This window comes from Rhipicephalus microplus, chromosome 1, assembly GCF_043290135.1.
Source record: "Rhipicephalus microplus isolate Deutch F79 chromosome 1, USDA_Rmic, whole genome shotgun sequence".
Lineage (NCBI taxonomy): Eukaryota > Metazoa > Arthropoda > Arachnida > Ixodida > Ixodidae > Rhipicephalus > Rhipicephalus microplus.
In genome coordinates this window covers 271,193,382-271,220,800 of record NC_134700.1, presented here as the reverse complement: position 1 = coordinate 271,220,800, position 27,419 = coordinate 271,193,382, and the positions used below count along the sequence as shown (strand labels likewise).

Here is a 27,419-nt window from a genome sequence, read left to right as displayed (position 1 = left end):
CGCGCGCGTCAGCTGTCGAATGTTCGAGAAGCGGTGCGGACGGCGCGGACGGCGCACTACAAGGCGCGAGTATAAGATGCTCCGCATCTAATAAAACACAGGAACAGACCTTGCGCACCCAAGCTGATTTTGTGAAAGGGCGTTGGGAGGGCGCCTCTCCCGTGTGCGCGTTTACATTTGTGAACTTATGGCGAGCACAGTAGACCTCTGTTTATATAAGTACCGGACAATAAGCTCGCCTCATCGGCACGTTATTCAACCATGGCCGAACTTGAATGCTAGAGGTTTGCTCTATCTATCATGTGGGACCGTGATTCAACCGATGGTAATCACCGCTGGCTATTGTGATGCGGCGAAGTCCGCGGCGCAACCGAATGGCGGTCAGCACTCGAACAAAGACGCGGCCCTGTGCGAACGCAATCGACGGGCCAAAGGGCCTTGGAGCGATATTAAGCGCGCTTTTGTCCAGAGACGCAGCTCGCGTCTTTCACGATCCGTTATCGCAAATGTCAGGTTATGCGAACTCCCGCCGCGCGGTGTCGCACGTGTTCCTTGACCGATCAAGCAGGTCAAGCAGTTCAAGCGCGACAATTGTCGATGCGTTCCTGCGGTGCGCGTGTGCGTCTGTGGCCGCATTGTCGCTTCCAGGAGACGTGAACGCACTGCTGTACTTAACGCATCCCTTGTAGGCCGCATTATTGTCTCACTTGCCCGAACAGATGTCCCGCTGGTCGCCGGTATACTGCTCCGAGAAGTTCCGGACATGTGACCGATTAACTGTGTGAGTGCCATCTTCGATTGCTGTGTGTACGTGCATGCTTATATATGTATAATTGGACTCCTTCGGTGCTCTGAACCGCCTTGCACCTATGCTCCTTTTCACACATCAGGTGCAACGCTTTGGAGACTAGCAAGACTTCTTGCGATAGATGCGTTCGCATTAAGAAATGGTTCAATGTTTTTACTACTCACAATATAACTTTCTTTTCGTTTCTACGGCGAGTACCAGTGGCGAAGCCAAGGGTGTGTGTGTGGAGGGGGGGTGAAACGCTTCCCCAAAATTTCAATATTGCTCTTGTATGTACTGACGCACACAATGAACGCACGCACGAACACACATGAAGTATGGCTGACCCTCCCGGAAAAAGATATTTTGGCGACGCCCTGGCGACTGAGGACATTTTGTGCCTTACAAGCAAACACCGTTACGCATCTGCTATTATGCGGCTGGATTACTTACCGTCCCTTTGCTATCATTTTGTTTTTCTTGGTATCTGAATTTGAAGCGCGTCGCGACGCGTCACTTTCATCGATCGTCATTAAGCGCCACTTTCATCGACCAAACCCCGTCAAGATGGGGGGTTCGATCATCGACCATTCTTTATGCATCTACACCGTCGTTCTTTATAAAAGGGAACATGCGATCGGGTGACCTGCTCTCTACAACGGCTGCCTACAGTATCTTTCAGCTCTTCTCCAGCGGCCATAACTCGTTGTTTTATCTGCCAATAGATGACGCCAAAAGCCAACGTCCTTTCTTTTGCTGTCCGATTGATGATGATCCCGTATGGCAGCCGGCGCAGAGCGCAGGCCACGCGCTCACGTGTCCCCTTTCATAAAGGACGATAGTGTACGTGCGTGAGTGCGCATGCATGTGTGCTTTTATGTAGAGACATGCAAAATAGAAATATTTAGTAGGGGAAGGGATTTGGGGGTTTAATCCTCTCCTCATCCCGGCTGCGCTGCTCTGTACAACCTTTAATTAATATGCCGCGCTTGTGCGTGCGTGATATTGCGCGCGCGTGTGTGTCTGTCTGTTTGCTTTTATGTGTGTGTGTGCGTGTGTGTTAGCTTATTATAAGCGTGTGTATCGGGTGTGTGTATGGGGTGTGCGCGTATGCGTGTATGTGTGCGTGCGTGCTTGTATGCGTGTGTGTGCGTGATCTGAGATGGATTATGTGGACGGGTGCTCGCACGGCTATGGCATGCAAGAGCAGCAGCCGAGAGCTGGCAACATGCGCTCAGTCTTCATCAAAGTAGCTTTACCTAAGCCGGTATTAGTTGGGCGAGCGAGCGTGCATTCAATGAAGGTTCCAACGTATACACCTTTTGTAAGACATGCACGAAAACGTGAAGCTTGCCTCGAGTGGGAGACACGTGTTTATAACCTTTCTCGATCTTTACGGGCGCGGGAGAGGAAATTGCTGCTGGAAAATAAGGGACGACTGAGCATGCTATTCACTTGTTTGCTTTTTCAACATTTCTCTCTGCATCAAGGCGTTAGCGAGAATTTGCGCATTCTTCTAGCGCCCGTAATCAATTGTTTTATACTTTGTTTTCTTTTGGTGTTTTTTAAAATGAACATCGACGAAAACGCCAAGCGCACAGCTGCGATAATTATAATTAAATCAGTCTATGATTGATGGTTTAACAGGATAAAAAAACGCAAAGTTAATGTATAAGAGGGGCTACATACGTTGTCGTGCAGCGCCCGCAACAGCTCGCCGTTATGTTGTAAAATATGAAATTGCTTGGATCTTGTCAAGTATTTCGTTCTTAAATATTTACAGCATAGTGTACTGTACGAGAACGAAAGAGAACGCGCGTGATTCAATTGTGTTTGCTGAAACAGGGCCTCTTCGTGCTGACTTGCAAAGCGGTGCGGTGGCTCAGTGTTGTAACATCGGAATCTGTTTCTCTTTTCTGATACTCGACTGTACACTACGTAATTTACCATAACCATATATAGTCTCAAAGATCACACTATCATTCAAATTTGATTTAGTCAACAATGTACTGTATATATGCGGCCTCCCGAGTTTTTTGAGTGTGAGCCATGGAACGGGGCTATACATAACACATAACACCGGTGCCCAAGCGAGCATAGTTCGAGACGCGCAAGCTTACACCGAAGCATAAAGAATTGCACAGTGTAAGCGCGATCCGCATGAACGGGGTATACCTCAGAATAAGGAACGCGCATCCCTGGTCTTGACAAGAAGACGGATCAAGTCGGTTATGTCCCGAAAGCAGCGCCGAGAGGCGAAAACGAGCCCAACGATGGTAGCGTAAAGTACGAGCTCGAATGAAAGCAAGTATACACAGAGAACATCAAATCACATGCACCCCGGTGCCTTTACAAACAAACGAGAAAAAAAAAAGAGCAAGAACAAACCATCGAAGAAATTGACCAATGTTGATACTCGACCTTGTTTGTGTGACATAATAGCAGTAAAACGCTTGAAGGATCTGCAGAGGCAGAGAGAAAACACAACACCAGGGCATACTTATTGTGTTGGCATTCACTCGCTGGGTTTCGTTCCGACCGGTTGTGCCCTGGCGATCTCCGACGACAGCGTAGCTCTGGCCGTCTGGACTGGCCCTACGCCATCTCCTGACGCCTATCTTCGACGACAGCGTAGCTCTGGCCGACTGGACTCGCCCTACGCCATCTCCGGTCGCCGACAAGAGCTCTCGCCAGTGGTGCCGCGTCCTCAAACTCCTGCGACCGTCTCCATCTTTCCTATCTTCTCCTCACTTCCGTCGTTCCATGTCCCTGCGCCTCGCTCTCTCTCTCCTCTCTCTTTATCTCTTTACCTTTTAATCCTATCCTTTTAATCCTTCCTTTACCCCCACCCCTCGTGAGCTACTGTTGAGGTGTCCTCCCCCTGAGAGACACTTACGGGGCTCACTTTTATCTTCTTTTCATTTAAATTACCCCCCCCCCCCACTTTGTCGTGTTCCAGCAGTGTCCCTGTCCTTGAAGTCATCATCATCATAATCCTGACTACGTCCACTGCAGGACAAAGACCTCTCCCATGTTCCGCCAGTTAACCCGGTCCTGTGCTTGCTGCTGCCAATTTATACCCGCAAACTTCTTAATCTCATCTGCCCACCTAACCTTCTTTCTGCCCCTAACCCGCTTGCCTTCTCTGGGAATCCAGTTAGTTACTCTTAATGACCAGCGGTTATCCTGTCTACGCGCTACATGCGCGGCGCATGTCCATGTCCTTTTCTTGATTTCAACTATGATATCCTTAACCCCCATTTGTTCACCATTCCACTCTGCTCTCTTATTGTCTCTTAAGGTTACACCTACCATTTTTCTTTCCATTGCTCGCTGCATCGTCCTCAATTTAAACTGAACTCTCTTTGTAAGTCTCCGGGTTTCTGATCCGTAGCTAAGTACCGGCAAGATACAGCTGTTATATACATTCCTCTTGAGGGATAGTGGCAATCTACCTGTCATAATTTGAGAGTGCTTTCAATGTGCTCTCAAATTATGACAGGTAGATTGCCACTATCCCTCAAGTCCTTGAAGCGCTTTACTCTCATTAGACCATCAAAGAAAACTTCGGGCGTGTGTGTGCGTGTGTGCGTCTGTGTTTCACATGACGTCATTTATTTACAGGCGTAGTTTTCTAGAGCTTAGGAAGACTGGGCATCAGATGCATGTATGAAGAGATGTGACATCGCAATGTTAGTTATCCGGGAATGCTTGAAAGTATCGCTATTGTTTAGCATAGCTATTTAAAAGCGTGGCGTGATTTGCTGCGTCGCATAGATGGGCAAGTGAGAGGTTGTCAATTTTCACTCTTTGTAGGATATGGCGCTGGCATATAAATAATTTTACAGTGCCACGCACACATACGAGCACATATTTGCTATTACGTATGTTTTACGTTTCATTTAGAAGTGCGCGACACTTTTTGTTTGCTCCAAAACTATGCCAGATAGCGCTTAGCGACCACTCCTACATATAGGTGCCCCGGGGCACGATACGTCGGTGGCGTATGCAGGCACCTGACCAATGCGCCCTGTTGACTTTTTCTTGGCCATTTATTAAACCTACTGACCCAGAATCTTTGCGTGTTCTCTCCTAACAACAGGAGTATAAGACGCGATGTACTATTCTTCTTTTTTTTTTTTAGTTTTACGCGTTTGTTTCCATCCTATATCTATAATTACGAAATCTGAATCGCGAGCCTCAATGCCCCACCGTGGTGGTCTAGTGGCTAAGGTACTCGGCTGCTGACTCGCAGGTCGCGGGATCGAATCCCGGCTGCAGCGGCTGCATTTCCGATGGAGGCTGAAACGTTGTAGGCCCGTGTGCTCAGATTTGGGTGCACATGAAAAACCCCAGGTGGTCGAAATTTCCGGAGCCCGCCACTATGGCGTCTCTCATAATCATATGGTGGTTTGGGACGTGAAACCCCACTTATCAATCAAATTTGAATCGAACTGTCGTGTGTAAAGGAAGCCGTGAAGGAAATCGATCGTCATGGGGGCGTGCCAGTGCATGACGGATTTGTGAAACGATTCTCGCGCGGACGTCTTTGTTTTTCGCACGCAGGTATTTCTGCTTCTTTGTTTTTTTTTATCGGGGAGAATGTTTTTTTTTACTGGCGTGTTAGCGCAGACACGAACGTCTGATTGACAGTTGCTTTGATAAAAGAGAGAGGGAATGATTGAGCCGAAAATGGGAGGAAGTGAAGAAACGGGAAGCGGGTAACGCCTGTTTTCGTGGCTCTTCTGGCGACTTCTCTTTCTCTCGGGCCGTGTTGTCTAAAACGAGGCGGATGTTGCAAGAAACAGCGCAAGCCAGCGCGAATAATTGTTTTCGTTCCAATTTATTTTTCTCTTCCCACCATTTTTTCAATTTTCATTCATTTGTTTTCTGCACTGTGTACCACACAGGCGCTTGTCCTCGTCTCTTGTGTTACTTGTCGGAAGCTTTTGCGCCGAGAAGTTCAATAATGTATTACCAACTAGCCCAATTCCACACTTTACTTCAGTACCGTACAAACCCTTGTAGTATATGGCTTCGGCGTACTTTTGATTTGCAACATTCTGTACTAAGGCTATAGTTGGACGCCACTGCCACATATATAAAGACACTTCGGAGCATGTGACGTCTGAATAGACACTTTTAGTTGGTCATCCGCAGCAACTCTGCGCACGCGGCCTGCAAGTCATCCTATAATGGCAGGCTGCGACCGCATGCAGCGGACGCTCAACTACGAAGCTGTCTAATGTCTGCCCGGAGTTGCGCCGGAGCAAGTTTAACGCCTCACCGTCGCAAACGCTCGTAACGACGATGGCACTAAATAACTACGCACGTGATCTCGCTAGCCAATCACGTGCTTTCACGTGCTTAGAGCTTCGCGTTCTGCAGGTTTTTAAGCACGGCGTGGAACTGCGAGATTTTAGGGGCGGAGCTTCTTAGAACCTAGCCTTGGGGTGGTGGTGGTGATGCTGCCCGTGGCAACATCACCACCACCAATCACAAGGCTAGGTTGTGGCAACAACCTAGCCTAATGCCTGTGGCAACAACACCGCCACCAGTATAGTGGAGGGATATACGGAAGTTCCCACCACCTGGGGTTCATTAACGTGCGCCTAAATCTAAGCACATGGGCCTCAAGTGTGTTTGCTTTCATCGAAAATGCAATCCCCGTGGACGGGATTCGACCCCGCGACCTTCTGGTCATCAGTCAACTGCCATAACTGCAAGACCACCGTGGCGGGCCTTTTGCATAAAGTTGCTTTCTATATACACGAAACCAAACTGTAACGAGAGCAAGGCTTAACCGAAAAAAATAAGAAAGCACTCCACAATGATTGGACCCTTTCTCGTCCATTTTCACCTGCTCAACCGGCCGTTTTTGAGAAACGCACGAAGGTTATTCTCTCTCTTCTTTTTTTTTTCTTTTTACAGAAATGAGTTTCAACCGGAGCGTGCGGTTATTGCACGCGTCTTGCGGTCTTAATCTGTCTAGATAAACAGCCAAGCCGTCGGGTTTGGGCGCGTGACGTCACGAGTTGTCGTTCGGAGGGCACACGCTCTAGTTCGTTTTTGAGGCTCTCTTTAAAAATGACTCCCCCTCGCTGCAGCTTTTAGAAGAGAAAGCCGAGGCAAACGGAAAGCGTGGGCGTCTGTTTTCTTCCTCTTTTTTAGAGAGTTATATATAGTTTTCGAAGGAGCAGATGCCACCTAAGCCTTCTAGAGCCATCGCAACAGAAATAAGAAGGATTCCAAGTGGAAGGCTAAAGCTTTAGGCCGGAAGAGGCATTCCGCGAAGTGCTGCACGGGCGTCACGCTTGTCGCTCGAAAACACCGAGAGAGAGAGAGAGAGAGAGAGAGAGAGAGAAGGAATGTAGGAAAGGTAGGGAGGTTAACTAGACTATGCGTCCAGTTTGCTACCCTACACATGGGGAGGGGGAGGGGTAGTAAAAAAGAGAGAGAAGGATAGACACATGTCACATCACACACACAATTTCACAGGCGGTCCCTCAATGAAGTTGCTGACAAGTATCTCAGGAGGGCTCGTGTAGCTTTCTGTGCTGATGTGCTGCGCGACCAGGCTCCTAAGATCTTTGCTTCATTAAATGGCCGATCATCGAGTCTATTCAAGGCACACTGGAGAGTCCGGCGATCTTCATCAAATTGGGCACAGTGGCACAAGAGATGCTCAATAGTCTCTATACAGTTGCAGCTTTCACACATGGATGAAACACCGAGAAATTCGTCGTTCAGGCGGTGAAAGTCGGCGAGGATTTGTTAAGGCAGTCGGATTAAGGGTCGGCGAAGGCAGACACACCCGTAATTGCCATAGTGACCGTCCCGGAAATCTGGGAGGAGAGCTTGCTTGGTTTCGTTGCGAAAGAAATTCGTGGGAAACCGCGGAGTTTTCCAGCCGTTCCGAATATAAAAGCCTATATATATCGTAACAAGCGGAAGAGCATACGTATATACGGGCCTTCCTGAGTTCTTGGGGTTTTAGCGGTGGGTGCGTCTGCTGAATATCATTTTAAGGGGAGAAACCTTATATATGCCCCATCAAACGCGAAAATGGACCGCTGGCGGCGTCAACTCGAGCAATGCAAAGAATAAAAATCACTTCATTACGCCACCATTGCTTGATTGATATGATTGATTAATATGTGGCGTTTAACGTCCCAAAACCAACAGAAGATTATGAGAGACGCCGTAGTGGAGGGCTCCGGAAATTTCGACCGCCTGGGGTTCTTTAACGTGCACCCAAATCTGAGCACACGGGCCTACAACATTTCCGCCTCCATCGAAAACGCAGCCGCCGCAGCCGTGATTCGATCCATCCCGCGACCTGGGGGTCAGCAGCTGAGTACCTTAGCCACTAGACCACCGGACGTCATCATTGCGTACATTTTAAAATATAAACAGCACGAAAAACGAAGACAGAGAAGTAGGAAGACACACGACTGCTACTCTGTAGGACTCCTACTTCTCTGTCTTCGTTTTTTGCGCTGTTTACTTTAAAAAACAAATCGTTACCAACTCGTCCAATTTTCAATACTAATAATTGCGTAGCCGATCACCAAAAATTTGTGACGTCAGCTTAGTGGTTGAAAGAGTATAGTACCGCCAATCTTTAGGATGTGGGTTGGATTGCCGGCCTTGGTGACCTCGTTTCGATGATGGCGAAAGGAGAGAAAGAGATGTTCGTATACTTGTTAATGAAGGTGGCCTAAATTAGTACGGACCTCCTCACTATGCCGCGCTTCATACTAGGGTGGTTATTTTGGCAGGGCACCTCTCAAAAAAGAAAAGGCTCTTGTAGGAATATCCGATCTGCCTCTTATATCGCATGGAAAACAGCTCGTAGTTAACCTTGTGTTTAGGTAGGTGACTTCAATTTACCAGGTGCTGTTATGAAAGGCATTTTATATGTTATGCGGGCCGATGCTGCACTGTCGCATAGTGCACGTATCTCAAACAAGACGTAAAAGGGTATAGACGTAAAGGGGCAAGACGTATAGACAACACAGGGCGCGCGGTGCAATTCGATAAAAACGTACGAGGCAAGGGCCAGGATGTTGTATCCGTCATAGAGTTTCCTACTATGCACTAGAGGGAACTCTGGCGCTAGTGTCTAAGGGAGCCGCAACGCACGGCGCTTCAGCGAGCATGGGAATGATGGGTAGTACACGCATTCGCCTAATTTTCGTACTTCTGGCCTGCTTCTGACTCCGTGTGTGTTCATGTGGCTTAGAGTTGTTTTTTCGCAAAAAATAAATTAGCAAACTTTATTGCTAATTAGCAAATTAGCAATAAAGTTGTGAATTAGCAAAATTCACAACTTTATTTTTTCAGGCTTATCATTTTGAATCAAGTCACCAAGTTCAAAAGGATTTGTTCTTTCCTTCAAAACAAAACCATAACCAGCAATAAACGAAGCCGCAAGTACGATTCGCCACCCGCAAGTACGAAGGCAAATGCGTGTACTACCCATCATTCCCTTGGTCGCTGAACGATCGCAGCGCCACAGTGCCCTCTAGTTAATTTTGGGAAACTCTATGGTATCGGTTAATTCGAACAAATATTTTTTTTTCTGCACGCGCTTCGTCGACGCTGGTACGCACGCGTTCTCCTATGTTGGCACATGCGCGAATCTTGACCGATTTCTCGCGACAAAAATGTTCGCCCCCTGAAAACGAGCTCAAGATCCTGGTCTGTGTTTGGATGCGGACTCATATGCGTTTGGTGTTGAACGAACATGCTGCCTGGCATCGACAGGGCGCGAGCCCCCCCCCCCCCCCCCTCACTGCGAAAAGTTAGGGGGGGGGGGGGGCTGAGCCCTCCCACTTTTTACAGGGGTTACTGTCAGCTGCACGCTGCTGAAACCAACAACTAAGGCGTAATTTTTCTTCATCACAGTAATCACTATATTATATTGCCAAGAGGAGATGAAAATGTTAACAGATAGTCTTTAACTAAAATTTTTCCTAAAGTTGGGTTGTGACGATTGTCCTTGAATGTTTCTTTCGGTGGGCGCCGCCTATGCTACTTTTTCGTGACTTGTGTATACTGTAGCATTGCAAAGCGGGCTACAGTACAAGGCGCGAAAGCGTCTTGTACTTGCTTTGTACGGATGGGTACAAGCAATCGTTTTATGGACCAGTCAGAGCATTTGCTGCTTCAGGAAAATTGTTTTCTTTCATCGAAAATGAATAGCGTCATCGGTGCTTTATCGAAGCTGCTGTGGGCCGTTGAATGTGTCGAATCTTTTTAAATGCTTTAGTTCTGCCGTACTAGAAGCGCCACAAAGAGGTGTGCGCTTTAGTCGCTGATAAACCTGATCAACCTTGCTTACGGTAACTAGGAGCGATGGCAGCCGTTTCCAAGGTGGCCAAGAATAAACCAGTGGACTCGAGTACAGTGGGAAGCTCAGCTTCTAAGCTCACGCCGCAGCTTGACCCACCGGACTAGGGAGAAGGTGAAAGACCGTGTTTTTTTGCACGATGAAGGCCTATTCAGGAGTTGAGCTATAGTTAGTCTTCATTCAACTTGAATTGTCTCTTACAGCTCAAAATACAACTTTAACGGATGAAAAAAGTACACTCGTGCCGTGCTGCTTAGTTCTATCTCAGCAAGTATGTACAGAGATGTACACGCCCACATGCACTCTAAAAAAGTTTTCCAGAGTCCACGAAAAGGGCCCTTTGCTCCTCCAAAAGACGAAATGTGCGCGAAAAATTGCACACGGAACCGCAAGGAGGGGCACCTCCCTCCTTGTGGAGTAAAGCGCACCCATTTTTTGGGTAACAGCCGGAATGTTTGCGCCGTGTGCAAGCGACCCATCGGTGCGCACAAGCCTGTTTCATTTCAGATGGTTCTGTAGCATGTGGTGTGGTGCAGTGGTTAGTGTGCGCGCATGCTGACGGAATAGTCGTGAGTTTATAGATTCAGATGTCGGGTTTAACGTCCCAAAACCACCATATGGTTATGAAAGACACCGTAGTGGAGGGCTCCGTAAATTTCGACCACCTGGTGGTATTTTTTCTGAGCACACGGGCCTAGCAGCAATTTCGCCTCCATTGAAAATGCAGCCATCGAAAAGCTGATAATATATATATATATATATATATATATATATATAATAAATATATGAATAAATAACCGAAAGTTCCGCCACGCTTCTCTACGGCGTAATCGTATCGTGATTTTAGACCTGCCATTTAATAAAGTACAGTGGATGAATAAAAGTTTATATATATATATATATATATATATATATATATATATATATATATATATATATATATATGAGATCTAACAGACAATAATGCCAAGGAAGGTATAGAGGAAGTTATTAGACCAATTGTAATGTAAATGAGAAAAAAGAAAAGTGGGTGAAAAGATAACTTGCTGTGGACAGGATCCTGTGTACGGCAAGTTATCTTTTCACCCACTTTTCTTTCTTCTCATTTACATTACAATTGGCCTAATAACCTCCCCTATACCTTCCTTGGCATTATTGTCTGTTAGATCTCATTAATATTGTGTAAACACGAAAAACGAGCCCTTAAGTATACACCTGTTTCCCCTTATATATATACCTGTGAACTTTCATTCATCCACTGTAATTTATTAACTGGCAGGTCTCAAATCCCGATACGATTATGCCGTAGGGAAGCGTGGCGAAGCTTTCGGTTATTTAACGTGCACCTAAATATAAGCACATAGTTGTCTAGGCGCGTCGCCTCCATCGGACCGCCACGGCCGGGATAAGATCTCGCGACCTTTTGGTGAGCAGTCATACACTGCTCAATTATCGCGGCGGGTGTACGCCTGTCATTCATTATCGTCCGCTCCCCAAATACTAATTCCCCACTCTATGTTGGAACCAGCATGACACGTTATATATTCATGATTAGATAATGCCTTCATTATTACTTTCTCATATACTCTCATCTTGAGCTGTCTTCTCGTAATTGTACAACATAGTAAGCGCGAGATCTGCAGCAAGGGGTAGATTAGTGTTTCTCGAGCAACTTATTTAGAATAGCCAATGATAATCCTACTTCGCAACAATCAAACGTTGGAATGACGGTCTTATTGAAGGGGGAAATGAAAAAGCTTTTATATCTACAGGTAATAGATTTGATTCTAAAAACAGTGCTGCCTTCGAAGCTCGCAAATACAGAATTATGTAATAAAAACCGTCACAAAGACAAGGATATGAAATTTGTGCAGGATAAAGCTGGCGGAGTATTTGGCGCAAAGTCAGCAATGTTAAGCTTGAGACACGCACGAAAATTTGATTTATCTTACAAAAGTTCATCAAGAATACTATTACTAAGCTTCTGTAATGCTCTGAAGTGAAGTGTAGTACATCAGTTGAACACGTTCTTCGAAGAGCAGTGCAGCCGACAGCAGTTATAAGCCTGTTCCTAATGATGGGCCGCGTAACTAGGATTTATTGCTTTTTTGCACAAACTGTGGCTGACTTATTTTGTGGGACGGTAATTAATGTTTTGTGAATGCTGTATGCTAGATGGCCTGAAACATAAATGAGCACAGATTAATTTCCCAGAGTACTTGCACTGTTTCGCCTTGATTCATTACCATGTCAGAATTATCCAGCACTTGCATGACTGTGAAGAAAGAGAACAGGGCCGTTGGGATGGATAGACAAGTAGAAGGATATATATATATATATATATATATATATATATATATATATATATATATATATATATATATATATATATATATATATATATATATATATATATATATATATATATATATATATATATATATATATATATAATATGACGTATGAAGTGATGGTTGGTAGAGGTAGAAGAGGAAGAAGTCAGAATGGAATAAACATGGCGTATGAGCCAGGCCACGTCGCCCAGTCATCATAGCGTCACACGAGTCGACGGGATGAAGACCTGGCCACCACTCATCAACCTTACATCATTCACGAAGCCGCCGACCGTACGCTTCAACTGAATATCGGCCTTAGAAGAGGTGCTCTTAGGCGCGTGCAGTTTCCGACATCATGACAGGACCATCGAGTGACCTTCCCATCCCCAAGTATGCCGGAGCAGCGGACGATGGTTCAACCTGTTCGAGCTCCGCTGACTTGTTCAACCTGTTCGAGCTCCACGCTACCGCTTCATCTTGGTCGGAACGTGAGATGGTTATGAACTTCAGCGACTACGTCACCGGTGAGGCATTTAAATTTTACCTCACCCACATATTCGGCAACGACGAGTATTGGCAAAAGATGAAAGAAGAAATGATCATCTGGTTTGAAGACTATAATGAAGATTCGATTGGAACACACACTCTCAGTGCATTCGAACTCAGTCATCGCTGTCATAAGCAGCCTTCACGCATTAGAGCACAGAACATGAATCTACAATTTCCGTCAGGTGAAGTTAGCCACATGCTCACGGAAAGACCACGCGCTCGTTTTCCCAACCTTCCGCCTGGCTCCTCATCCGAGCAAACATCGCCAGTGCTTAACTTTCCGCTGCATAAAAGAATGCAATCCACTATTGATGACCCAAATGAATTCAATACTTTGTGGCGCATGCGTACTTTGCAAACTGACTTGGTATTCAGCTCAGAAGATCCACAAAGACAGAAGCATTCACAATCAGCATCTTGTGAAGAAAAGTCTTCTGCAGAAGCACCTAGAGTTCATCAATCACAAGATCGATGCGACGACAATCCAGTATACAACCTCACTGCCAACACTGAAAACAAAAGCGCAGGTGCGACTTCTGGTGACACAAGTACTCTTCAAGCAACCACCAACAATGAGCGGTTTATAAATACAGAAGATTCAAGTGCACGAAACCTCCCACATTGTTTTGCGCCAGAAAGAGCTGCATTGGTTGGCGTTGTAGAAGCCTGCGGAGGACTTGCTAAGAATCCCGGCACAGCACGATCAATGTCACATCACAAGCAAGTCGACGAAACCAAGAAACTACAACGTCAACGTATACTTCAGCATTGTCAGCGACGAAAGAAAACCATCGAAACCACTCTTAAGATTTAAAGAACATTGCGAAAAGGCCCATAGTTGTGGATACATTCTCCGCCAGAAATTGAAAATGCGCCTTCGATCAAAACATCTGCGACATCGCTATATAAAAATATCCAAAAGCCACAAAAACACCTTTTGTACTCGGCAGGAACACAGGCAGCGGCCAGTCAACCTCGATCAACGCGCATGCAAGCTGCCTGCACGGTTTGTGTATCACCCACGACGAGGAATACAATGCCTACAATATCGGAACTGTCGATTCTGCAAGATGTTCGAAACTCGTTTGTTCTTCACAAGAATACCAGCCGTGATTACCCCTATCTCCACGTCCAGAGCATTTTTGTGTTATCCAGGACGCAACCACCAGCCTCGCCCACCAGAACTCCTGCGTTAACCGGACTGCTGCACTCTGCCCTGAAGTCTTTGAAAGTTTACGGAACTCCCCTGGAGCATAGAACCAATTGTGAACTTTGACATTTGTGACTTTTTAACCTCCGATTGTTTACTATTTATTGTTCGTAATCCACGCTTTTTTTCGGGGGGAGGGGGATCCTGTGACGTATGAAGTGATGGTTGGTAGAGGTAGAAGAGGAAGAAGCCAGAATGAAATATACATGGCGTATGAGCCAGGCCACGTCGCGCAGTCATATATATATATATATATATATATATATATATATATATATATATATATATATATATATATATATATATATATATATCTGTGTGTGTGTCTCGCTATAGCGAAAAAGAGAGAGAGACAACATATCGTGCCTCTGAAATGAAGGTGCCGGGCGTTAGGTGAGGGGAAAAAATATCGGTGAGAGCCTTGAACGGCCAAGTCTGTGAACGGGGCTGTCAGGTGTGGGCTTATTTCGGGGCACAACCAAGGTGAGGAAATCGCTTGCACCATGCTAGGAGCGTGCCTCCGATGACCTCGTTCTCTTTGCATCCGTGGCCCCGTATACCATCCAAGTTTCCAAGTGACTGAAAAGACACTAGCAGACTAAAGCAAAGCTATGCAAATACAGTGGAAACCGTAGATATAGTATCCGTTCGTTAGCACTAGTTTATTGTATACTACAGCATAGTCATCTTTCATATGCCTCACCTATTGTGGTGGTGTAGCAGGTAACGTGTAGCATTGCAGAACTCGAGTACGCGAGTTGGATTCCCGTTGACGGTGGCCGCGCTTTGACGGGGGCGGAGCGCAACAGCAGCCATATATACTTCGATACACGTGTGCCTGACAGAACCTTAGGTGGTGAAAACTAATCCAGATTCGCATGCCTCGATGAAAGCACGTTTTTTTTTCGTGTGGTAGAGATTATAAGAATACTCGAGGCGCGTATCTGACGTTTCGTCGCCGTCGCCGTCATGTTCCTTATAAAGTTCAAATCGATAACACGTGTTGCATGTTCAGTTGGTGAGTGACGGCTTGCGAACGCTTGGCTGCGAACGCGTGAAAGCCGCAGGCCGGCTTCGTCGGGCGGATGAACATAAAGGCGTGCTGTTGAGGGCCTCGATCGAAGGGGTGTGGTCACGCGAGCTTTTTTGATTATGATCGGTGTATACAGCCTATACTATTGGCGTTGTGGTGACAGGCAGTAAGAAAACTGTTTTGCACCCTGGAGCGTCGGGAAGGATCTAGCTCAAGAAACAGGTGTGCCACTTCCAAAACACCGTCCAATGGCTTGCGCTGAACATCTCAAGCCGTGGCAGTAGCAGCTTATAAATTCCGATCTATCTACTGTGGAACTTACGAAACGCGTGCCTATTTTACATATCTGTGCATACTTCCTCGAACTCCAGCCCGAATGAGTGATGTACAGAACGCCGTTCGTAGGAACGATGTTCCAGGAATTCGTTCCTTTAGTGAGGAACGGAGGAGCGCCATCGTTTCATCCAGGATACGTTGAACGGTAATTCACTACGTCTACGAAAGAAGGGTAGAAGGAACGGCGTTTATTCCGTAAACGTTTGATGACATTCAACAGGCGCAAGTACACAGCACATCGTGCCGAACACGTTGGATGGGCGACTGTGATGAAGTGTACCGTTCGAATGTCAAGTGACTAAACTGCATCCTAGTTCTCACTTCGAAGGCGCGGTGAAGTGCGCTACCGACCACGTGCGGAAAAAAAAGTTGATTTTCAGGGGCGAAGCTCCTCTTGGCCTAACCTTGTCCTCCGTGAGGAGTAACCAGCAGTATCTCCCGAACAGTATAATAAATGGCGCTGTCTCATCATAATTTCTCATTTCCCAGATGACGTTGGCCCAGTAGAAGTATAGACAATAAGACGGACGGACGCGTGGACGGACCGACCAACGCATGAATGGGCGCATAGACGGACGAACAAATGCACGAACAGACGGACGGACGGACGGAGGGACGGACGCTTCGCCCTACTCATTGTCATTCACACCGTGGATATGTTGTGTTTTTTTTTTTTTTACAACAGAGCTGATATGCTCTAGATTTGTAGTCTGTCGTTGAAAGAAAATTATCGTTTCCTCTTCAGCTTCGCTCCCAGAACATGTGCGTTGATTTGTTCAGCGTTGGCTGCAATAAATTCGACGGGAGAGTAAACGAGTAGACAGATAGAGATAGAGAGAGGAATATACATAAAGCCAAAAAAGACAGGTGAAAAATTAGTCACAGTGAAGTGACATTTGAAAGTGACTTATCACAATCCGACGTCGAGTGTCTTAGACCAGTTGGCCACCCAGTTCTTTTTTTTTATTTTATGGTACTTGTTTATCATAGGTATGGCACTTTTAAGCAATCTGATACAGACTGAGTTAATTGACGTATGCATGTGGGAGATTAAGAAGCTTGCGGGTTTAAATTGGCTGAAGCAAGCACAGGACCGGGTTAACTGGCGAAATATGGGAGAGGCCTTTGTCCTGAAGTGGACGTAGCCAGGTTGATGGTGATGATGATAATGAATAAAGACTGAGTTCACATGTGTTAATTTTGTTTGTATCGTGGTCCAACGAAAAAATATCTGTAAAAAATCCGCATAATTCTTTATAGTGAATACATTAAGTAACTGCATTTTCCAATCCTACAATACTGCGGTGGTAAGGATAAGCACCTCACAAATGCGAATACCATTCTGGCCGACTTTCTATTCTCCCTCACCTGAGCGACCATCCTAATGAAGTTGCTTGTCGAATATATTGGCTCTGTGCTTCTCTGGAACATTTGCGCACGCTATAGAGCACCCTCATACGCTTTGTTCCGTGACGATTCACCTTTGGGGGATAATTGTGGTCAAGAACATACCATGCTTCATATTTTCATACAATGCAGTGAGTTAGACGCCATCAGAAGAAAGCACTTTCCTCTATCCTACCGACAACAAATACGACTACATCCACCAATGATCATGGATAGGGAACCACTTGTCACGTATCAGTCATTATTTTCTTTAAAAAAAGGATGTACAAAGTTTTCCCGTCATATAATCGGGCAACTCTTGGCACGACCTCGGTGCAGATTGCGGCTGTGGTGGCAACATTAAAGATAGCACATGCCTCACGGTCCTTGGATTCAAGGGCTGTTGGCGAGGCATTCGTGCTGATGCCACCGCTGCAGTGTTTCATGATCATGATCAATTCTCATAAATCATCACTGCATCGCGCCACGCTCATGATTTGAATAACTTTGGGATTTGCCAGCCTGTAGCGCGAGGAATTTCATTTCTCTCTATACAGCCACTTAACGTCACCATTGTTTTGTCATGTCCTGGTGCTCTTAAATTTAGCCATCAAATTGTTATTGCGTAGTAAAACACATTATTATTATTATTATTATTATTATTATTATTATTATTATTATCATCACCACCACCACCACCATCATCACCATCATCATTTACTTGAAGCAGCTGTGTTCCCTTATACAAGCTTTTTAAAGACTTGCATCATATCTGACCCTAATGGCATCAACTGCTATAGCCTTACGTCGGGTAACATTCAAACTTGTCGCTGTTGCATGGATTGCATTAATTATTTCTCTCGTGCAGCGAAACTGCGAATTTTTGAAGGACCAACGAGCGGGGATAACACATGAATGTTATTTTCACATCGCATGACACTATAAAGGGCCAAAGAGGTTCTGAAGATGACGAAACACACTTTATTTGTGTAGCCATAGATTATGTCTGGTAAGCGAGATTTATTAATGTGTTTCTCTTTCATTTGTTCATTTATGTCACACAATCCTGAAGAAGATAGCTCCGATTACTCTTACATTCGGCCTGAAACTTCGCTGCTATTGGGAAAATACACATGCCGTTCTGGAAAGGTGTTGCGTTATGTCGTGCGGATGTAGTGGCATGAACGAAACTTCTTCATCAAGACAGAAGCCTTGAAATGATTCTATAGTATACTCTCCGCCCTTACCTCATTGATGACCTCGTTAATTAACCAGTGTAGGGGGCAATTAACGTGCAAATATTGCGTTTCAGTGTTTTGTGTTTGTTATTACGGTACAGGTCGGTCCATACTTCGACACAGAAGCGGATAATGCAAGTGTCAGGAATTGCTTTTGAAGAAGAGGGGGGGGGAAGGGGGAACTGAAATTAGTGGTGGCTACATAGTTGCTTGGTTACGCATGACGACAAGAATAATTATAACAATGAAAAAATCATAATGACGACGTACAGACGTTTGGACGAGGGCTTTGATTCTGCGAAGGTAGATAAACGAAGGGTGTTTTTTTTTTATTTAGCAAGCTCTGCTACGAAAAACGCATGGCCGCGAAAAACGTACTGACTTACGCAAGATAATCTTATTGCTTTGATAACAACAACAATATACGTTGAAATCGAGTGAGGTGTGAGAAGTAAACGATACAATTCCTGGGTTTTACGAGCAAAAGTTGCGATCTTCTTGTTGGGGATGTGCCTTACCGGGAAAGTCAGTCCAAGTACAGGCTAACTTCTATAGCCATCGAGGCATGTTCAACGCGAATCCGATACACGCCCACCTAACCTTCAAAAAACAGTGCGTGATTTTGCCTGAGCTATTTTCATCTGGTGGCAACCTATATGAGGACTTTGCAAACCGTACAATTTTGAGCGAAATATCGAGTCACATGCAAATGTTCGCATTTGATACGCCTGTACGGATGTTGCCTTCGTTTAGAGGCTTATGATTGCTCGGAAATCTTTAAAGCGTGAAGTGTGATGAATAATGCTGCATTAACGTCGGACGTCGCAAGCTCGAAGATTACGACACGCAGTCCCAAACGTCGCATCGCATGAGGCGTTCGAGAAGTAACCCTCACGAGTGCCCATACGAACTTCAGCGGCGACAGCGCGCAGTGGATCGAATAAGTGTTAGTGTACGGGGCTATAAAACTTTAAATCTAACGATGCGCATCGTCTCTGTCCCATCGGGATGCGCGCGCTGCGGATAGTTGTTTCTATTCCCATGAGTGTTAAAGACACCAGAAGTTTAGGGGGAAAAAGGGCTCCCTTTTCCTTCCACTTGGCTCCAGTCTGCGAAATCTCATGATTTCGAAGCCACTTGAGAATAAACGCTGTGTCACAGAAAAAGAGAACGTAGTGAAAATTCGCCTCAGTAACTCCTCGCAGTGCCATCCGAGGTTACACCGCTCGTCAGCTAAACAGGAAATTGAGACGAGCTTGGCATATCCTCGAGGGCGTAGTGAGGTGTCGTGTGCGGATGCGGATCGGTCGGCAATCTTACGGTTGCGAAATTGAAAATTTCAGACTTGGGTCCGTGGGGCTCGCGTCGATTGGGTAAGTAGTACGCTATCTTTGAAATGTAACGCGCGTACGCGAGAGGTTAGCTATATGACGCATGCGCAGTGGCGACGCACACTAAGACGAAGCTTTGGGTGCTCTAATCTAAGTGTCGCAAGCTGGTGGATTATTGGTGGTCGATGGGAGAATACAGTAAGACGGAAATTCGGGTTAGGGCGTTCTCAACCAAAATGTGCTCACTAAACGACGGCAAGATGAAGAAGGTACAAGAACAAGCGCAGTCCTTGTGCGATCTCCGCGTTGCCGTCGTTTAGCACAATTCTGTCTGTTGTCTCTTCTGTCTATTGCAAATCTGTCTATTGAAAATGGCTAGCAGGCTTCGTCCACACGGCTACCGAACGATTCCATGGCTTCACCCCTCATCATCATTCACTTCGTGGATATGCCTTGATTTGAGGGGCGAAGCTCCTTAAGCCACGAGTCGTGCGTCCTCGATGTATGTATGTAGCAGTAGTAGTATAAGTAGTAGATATAGCCTCCTCTCGTTCAGTCCTTGGAATTTTCACTAGATGGTGGTACTTCCGTATGATGAATATATGATGAACGGATGCGAGATCGCGGTATTTGGAGTGTTCACTAGATGGACGGATGGATGGACGCCCAGACAGACGCACGTACGGACAAACAAGTTGACGGACGGATGGACGGCTAGACAGACGGATTGAAAGACGGACGGATGGACAGAAGCACAGACGTGTGCAGGATGGACGCTTCGTCCCACTCTTTTATCATTCACTACGTGGATTTGCTGCGATTTTTCAGCTGCGAAGCAGCTTATGGCGGAATTCAGTCCTGCAGTGTAATGCGCATGCGCAACAACTGGCCCAAGTATACTTCCAGAAAGCGCTGCCGCTCTGGCACGTTCCGACCTGTGTAAAAGCCGTTTCACATGACGCAAAAAGTAGCGATTTTCAGTCTGCGACTTCGCTCGCAGCGAAAAAAAAAAGGGCAGTTCGCTCCCGCCGCAGTGGTCTGCGGCGAGCTACCAACATGTTGGGAATCTTCGCTCGGATCGCAGCGGCGAGAGCGATTTCTGTTCGGGACCCGTCGAAATAGGGCCGGGCCGGCCAAGCTGTCGAAATTTCGTCAACATGTTTGTTTCAGTAAGGGCCGCTGTTGCGCATTTTCAAGTGTAGTTAGATTGAAGAGTGTTCTTGTATGACGAAACACAAGTGCTCTTCGTTACCGTTCATGGAAACTTAATAATATCACGACGCGCAGATTGTAATATTATATTGGAAAAATTCTATAGTGTGCCACAACGAACGATGGCAAGAAACGTTGCTCGCCGCTCCAGTCGCAGAGCGAAAATCGCGGACCGTTCACGGTCCATGTAAAACGAAACCACAATTAGCAGTGGTTGCGAACGGAGCGATCGGAGCGAACGGAACGATTTTTTTTTTCGCTGCAATCGCGGCATGTGAAACAGCCTTTAAGGGCTGAATAAAACGCTTTGGCCTCTTCCTCTTCCACTCCCTCAGCAATCTTGCGATGGTGTCGGGGGCACGAGATTCTGCAGACGCGCGATGAATGCACGTGCTCCAGCGTGGCGTGAGACGCGGGCGCTTCGCGAAGTGATCGGACGCGACGCTCATCGGCTCCGTCGATTTTCGGCTGGAACCGTGCTCTCTTCAATGTGGCTGCTCTAAAACTTGTGTGACTGCATCTGCCAAGTCAGCAAGATTCTGGGGACACCGATCTCACCCAGGTACGCCCAATTTTCGGCCACTTCGAGCAACTTTGCATCACAACGTAGCGAACGAGCTAAGCCTCACGGCGGCGGCTCCGCCGCTGCTGGATGCGGAGACGCCGCTCGGTCAACTCCTCAACATGGCGCTGCCTGAACTACGTGGATACGACCCTACGACTCTGTCGTGGTCGTATATCCCGACAAATCCATCAGACGACGGCCCATCCACCATTTCGGCGGAGCAAGCCGACATTTTTCAACTCGTCGAGGGTCGGCGTCGCCGCCGAAGAAACGCGGAAGGAGCGTCTGCACTGAAAACTCCTCAACAATTCAGCCACTGGAGACGCTCGTGCTCCATCTCCTAAAGCTCCACAAAAGACTTCACCAGTCTCCAAGTGGACGCCGAAACCAACGGTCAGGATGAATCCTGGCGACTACGTGATCGTGCTCAAGCCACGCATCACAGTAGCCCTCAAGGCAGCGTTTCAACAAGGTGAGCTCGGCGCTGCCATTTCCCAACTCATCGGAAGGCAGCACATGAATGACATCAGCATTTCTCCCAATTGGGAGCAAAACATCGTCATCTGTGGCACGCAGAATAACGAGGTGGTTCAGAAACTGCTGTCGGACTTTCAAATCAACACCAGCAAAGGACCGCTGCCGCTTCGCGGTCACCTCAAGCTCACCGGTGATGTGTGTCGCGGCGTGATTTCTGTGCACAACCTCGAAACCAGTGCGTCTCTGAAACATAGTGTGCAGTGGCGTGGCAGTGAACTAGTCTATGCGCGCAAGCTGGGGAACTCCAACGTAGCTGTGTTGACTTTCGCGGGAAGGAAGGTTCCGCGTTTCGTCCACTATAACGCAGAACTGACTCCCGTCAGGGAGTACAAGAAGACAGTGCCAGCGTGCTACCGCTGTGGTGCACTGGGGCACCGGGCGGATATCTGTCCCAACCCGGTCACCGAAAGATGCAGCCTTTGTGGCCAAAACGTGGGCGCTGGTCCTGAGGGGATGGCCCCCCACGAATGCAACCCAACGTGCATAGTTTGCGGGGGTCCGCACCTCACCAGCTCCCGCGAATGCACTGAAAAATTCATCAGGCTTCAGCAACCAGGGTCCAGGACATCGGGAACCCCAACAAAACCAAAGCACCGGTCAACTGGCAAAGTGCCAATTCCTGGCAAAGCAGCAACGGCAACGCTACCACCTGGCGCGGCGGAATCTCCAGCTCTCGGCGCTCCATCTGGCAACGCTGCACGCAACCAACCCAAGGTGGGCAGTTGGGTGGAGGTCGCCTCCTCTCCCTCCTCTCTCTCCTCTCCACCTTCTTCTGCCACAAGCACTACCGAAACACAAAAACTCAGGCATGAGCTCGCCCTTTTGCGATCTCAGAATGAAAAACTAGCCAGCGAACTTGACTCGCTCAAAACCAATCTCACTACTAAGCCCTCGTTGAGCGACGAAGAGGAAAATATAACAGACAGGGAGATTCCTACTACTGTAGAGAGTCGCGTCGCGGCCCTGGAGACCCAGGTGAATGCAATAGAAACACAATTGGCCGACCTCCCCAAAATTATCCACGACACCATCGCGCATCATATGGAGACTGTCATCGCACAGGTGACACAAACAGTAACTCACATTATCCAAAAGTGGATACAAGACAATCCACGCGTCCTCAAGCGCGTAGGGCCAATTAGGGACGTCAATCGCCCCTCAAAATTTAACAGAGTGACTCCAGATGAGTCGGACTTTTCTGAAGACTCCAGTACGTCAGCACAGGGTGCTGGTGAACTGAGTAATCTTAACAACACAACCCCACCCTCTATCTCCGAACATGGCCTCCAACCCTAGGTCGCGAGCCAGAGCAACTCAGCCGTTGTTACTAACACAGTGGAACTGCAGAGGTCTCAAGAACCACAAGAAGCGGGCTCATTTCCGCCTCTATCTTGAGACCTTTGAGTTCCTTGTTGCCGTGGTTGCCCTTCAGGAACCCGGCTCGGACGTCAAACTCACAAATTACACTACATTTCAACACAACCCGGAGACATGTATTCTTGTTCACAAGCAATATACCGCCCAGGAAGTCACACTCCCCACAACACCGCCTTTCCCATACACAATGGTGTCGGTGCTGCCTATAAGGCGATCTGATTCACCTGTTCATATTTTAAACATTTACTGTCCCCCAAAGCTTAAGAACGTCACGTTCAGCGAAACTTTCACACAAGCTATGCAGGTGGCAGGACGGGACCCCCTCCTGATCGTCGGCGACTTCAATGCCCCAAGCAGGTTATGGGGTTACCCACGAGAGGACACGCGTGGAAGGAAGCTTGCGGAACTTCTTTCTACACTTGGACTCACCCTCCACACTGATCCCGCCAGCCCAACACGTGTAGGCAACTCTGTTCAACGAGATACTTGCCCGGACCTCACAATTACACGCAACATACGCCATGCCGACTGGCTGAACACACAGGACACTCTCGGTAGTGATCATTGTGTATTAAACACAACTGTGTACATGCGTCCCTTAAAACGCCCACTTACACAAGCTCGTATCCCAGACTGGACAACTTTCCGCACCACTCTACCTATTGTAGACCCTCTCCAGTCGGGATACGACACCTGGTCTAAATCACTGACGTCTACACTGAAACAACACGAACAGCTGATACAGCTCACGGAAACTCAAACGGACGTGGACAACCACCTCCTCCATCTTTGGCAGGCCCGCCGCAGCCTCACCAAACGATGGAAAAAACAGAAACATAACAGACGCCTCAAGAAACGCATCCTAGAACTCACGGAGCAAGCTGCGGAATATGCTGCTCAGCTAGCCGACACTAACTGGGTGGACAGGTGCAACACGGCTGCACGCCAGATGTCTGGTCGCAACACGTGGCGCCTGTTTCGCGCTCTCATCGATCCAACACAAACACGCACGGAAACTCAACGTCACTTACATAAGGTCATGCACAACTTTACAGGAACGACAACACAGCTGGCAAACACGCTCAGGGACCGATACCTGTGCACCATCAAGGACCCCCGGACGGCCGCATACTCCTACGCAGGCAAAAAGAACACGCAGTTGGACACCCCGTTCCAGCTCCACGACCTCCAGGCGGCCTTACGCAAGATGAAGCGTGGCACTGCACCAGGGCGTGACCAGGTTACGGTCAAACTGTTGGCCAATCTTCCCGACGCAGCCTACGCCACGCTCCTCAAATACATCAATAGCATTTGGGACGGAGAAACTCCTCTCCCTCTTGAATGGAAATCAGCTCTCGTGACCTTCATCCCGAAGGCAGGTAAACCTATTGACGTGGAGAACCTTCGCCCCATCTCCCTCACGTCTTGTGTCGGCAAGCTGATGGAAACGATGGTGCGCGACAGACTCTCCGAGTTTCTAGAAACACAGCACACTTTTGCGGACACCATGTTTGGATTCCGCCCTCAGAAGTCAGCCCAGGATATACTTCTACAGCTCCACCATGACATATTAGATCCTGTTGAATGCCCCCACAATGACAAGGTAGTCCTGGCCTTGGATCTTAAAGGAGCATTCGACAACGTGAAGCATGAGGTAATCCTTGACCACCTCAGTCAGACCAACTGTGGTTATAAAACATTCAATTATGTTAGACAGTTTCTTACAGACCGTCGAGCCTACATACGCATACAAGATGAGGAACATGGGCCTTACGTCATCGGCTCGAGGGGAACTCCTCAAGGCGCGGTCCTCTCTCCCCTCCTATTTAATATAGCCATGCTTCATCTTCCCCCCAAATTGGCTTCTTTACCAGGGATACATCACGCTCTTTACGCGGACGATATCACGATCTGGGCCACGCAAGGTAACCTGGGTCACATGGAGTCATGCCTGCAAGCAGCAGCGACTGTAGTCGACGACTACGCAACCTACTGCGGACTCCAGTGTGCCCCGGCTAAGTCAGAATTTGTGCACGTACGTCCCTCCCCTCAGGACACAACTCAGCTCCATATCAGTCTTCCCTCGGGACCGATCCGTGAGGCCAAGGAGATCCGCGTCCTTGGCCTCTTCATACACCACCAACGCAAGGCCGACACCACAATAGCCAAACTTCGCACGGTGGGAGACCAGGTGGGCCGTATGGTCCGCCGGGTCTCCAACAAGCGGGGCGGATTACGAAGCAGGGATGCAATGCGGCTTGCCCATGCTTTCGTAACGAGTAGAATACTCTACTCGACTCCCTACTTGCACCTACGCAAACACGAGGATGATCAACTCGAGGTCATCCACCGTAAAGTTATCAAGCGGGCTCTCGACCTCCCTATCACCACGTCCAACCAGAGACTTCTGGCCCTAGGCGTGGTGAATACCTACCGGGAACTTCGAGAAGCCCACCTCGTTAACCAATACACGCGCCTTGCACAGACCCATTCCGGTCGCCGCCTCTTGGACCGAATACACATCAAACACGATTACTATATTGAGGAAAGGGTGAGAGTGCCAGAACCTTGGAGACGCGCCCTCCGGGTCCGACCCCTTCCCCGCAACATGTCCAAAGAAAACCACAGTGGTCGCCGCCAGGCGCGCGCGGAAGCGTTGCAGCGACACTTTGGTCAAGAGGAACACGTGTGCTACGTGGACGTTGCCGGCCCGCACCATGGGGGGTGGTATACTGCCGCAGTCATACACAACGCAAACACCGTAAACGGGCTCACTTTCAAAGCCTACAGCGCAACACACGCGGAGGAGGTTGCCATCGCTCTGGCTCTCACCTATCCCTCTTCTAAACATATCATCACCGACTCACGAGGGGCCTGTCGGAACTATCAGCTAGGGTGGGCTTCACCGCTTGCTCAGCGCATACTGGAACCTAGCTGCCGATACGTTAATCCAACTCCGCGAAATCTGGTTTGGGCACCCGGTCACCAAGGACTCAGGGGTAACGAACAGGCCGATCAGGCCGCCCGCGCACTCTCTTCCCGGGCTATCTCCCTGTCTTTGGAAGCCTACTCGCAATCAGACAATTCGGCCCTTTCATTCAAAGATATTACCAATTACTACAAGGAGGAGCACCGGCGCTATCCAGACCCTTGTAAGGGACTGCATCGCGCTGACGAGCGCCTCCTTTTAAAACTGTTTACCAATACCGTACTGTGCCCGGCGGTGCTAAAACATTTCAATTCATCCTTTGATGGCACGTGCCAGTTCTGTGGTGAGGTGGCTGACACCTTTCACATCGTCTGGGCGTGCCAGTCTAATCCATCTATCCCCCCCAACCCCAATCCCACGAGAGAGGACTGGGAGGCGGCCCTGCTCGGCTGTCAAGACCTGAAGGCCCAAGAGGCTCTGGTTCAACGTGCGCGGGCGGCGTTGCTTGCCAATGGAGCCCCGGAATAGGGGTTCCACCTAGTGCTGTGAGGGTAGGAGGCCAATAAGGCCCCAACCCAATCACCTCTCTGTAACCATTTAATGGTTATTAAATGTTTTCACCACCACCACCACCAGCGTGGCGTGGCGATGAACGCGCGTAGCGTGCTCTAACAAGAGTTAGGAATGAGTAACACCAACAGGAACGACAGTGAATTCACGATGTGCTGCTCTCGTAAGGACGCGTATAAACATCGGGCAAGGTGCCCGTGATGAATGAACTCCGCGAAAAGGGGCATTAAGTCGACCCACGCTCTTCTTCGCACGCTATACTCGTGGTTCGCTTTAGTGGGAGATGGTGTAGTTTTTTCTTTTATTATAATCACCCTTGCAAACCCAACACATAGAAAATAAAAGAGTTCGCTTAAGGCGCACTGGTGATGCTGACAAAAAAAATAAATAAAACAGAAGGAAGTATATTTCAATGAGTTTACTTATATTCGGCGTGCTTAAACTACAAAAAGAAATCTTCAATCCTTGGCTTTCTACGTCCTTGGTATGTCCCTCCACCTTATTCGTTATTTGTTGTCCGACACCTGGTGTGTATGGCAGCACGCAGGAAAGGTCATTCTCTTTGCTTGCCTCCCACCAGTACATGACCCCTCACTGTGTGGGGCCACCGAACCGGCGTGTGTGTTATATATGCATCGCGAGCAGCTTCGCATCACGTACGACGTCAC

The 27,419-nt window shown here is 47.8% G+C and overlaps 1 protein-coding gene across 2 annotated transcripts in view; it reads left to right on the top strand.

The window, feature by feature from the left end:
* The window catches only part of LOC119188163 (uncharacterized), a 173,790-nt gene that overhangs the window by 13,760 nt on the left and 132,611 nt on the right, over positions 1-27,419 (top strand). Inside the window, exon 1 of one of the 2 annotated variants that reach the window (XM_075894528.1) lies at positions 664-781. The exons of the other annotated variant lie outside the window; for it this stretch is intronic. The gene's annotated coding sequence lies outside the window, so the exon portion shown is untranslated. Of the gene's footprint in view, positions 1-663; positions 782-27,419 lie in introns of those variants that run through there. 2 annotated transcript variants of the gene reach the window in all.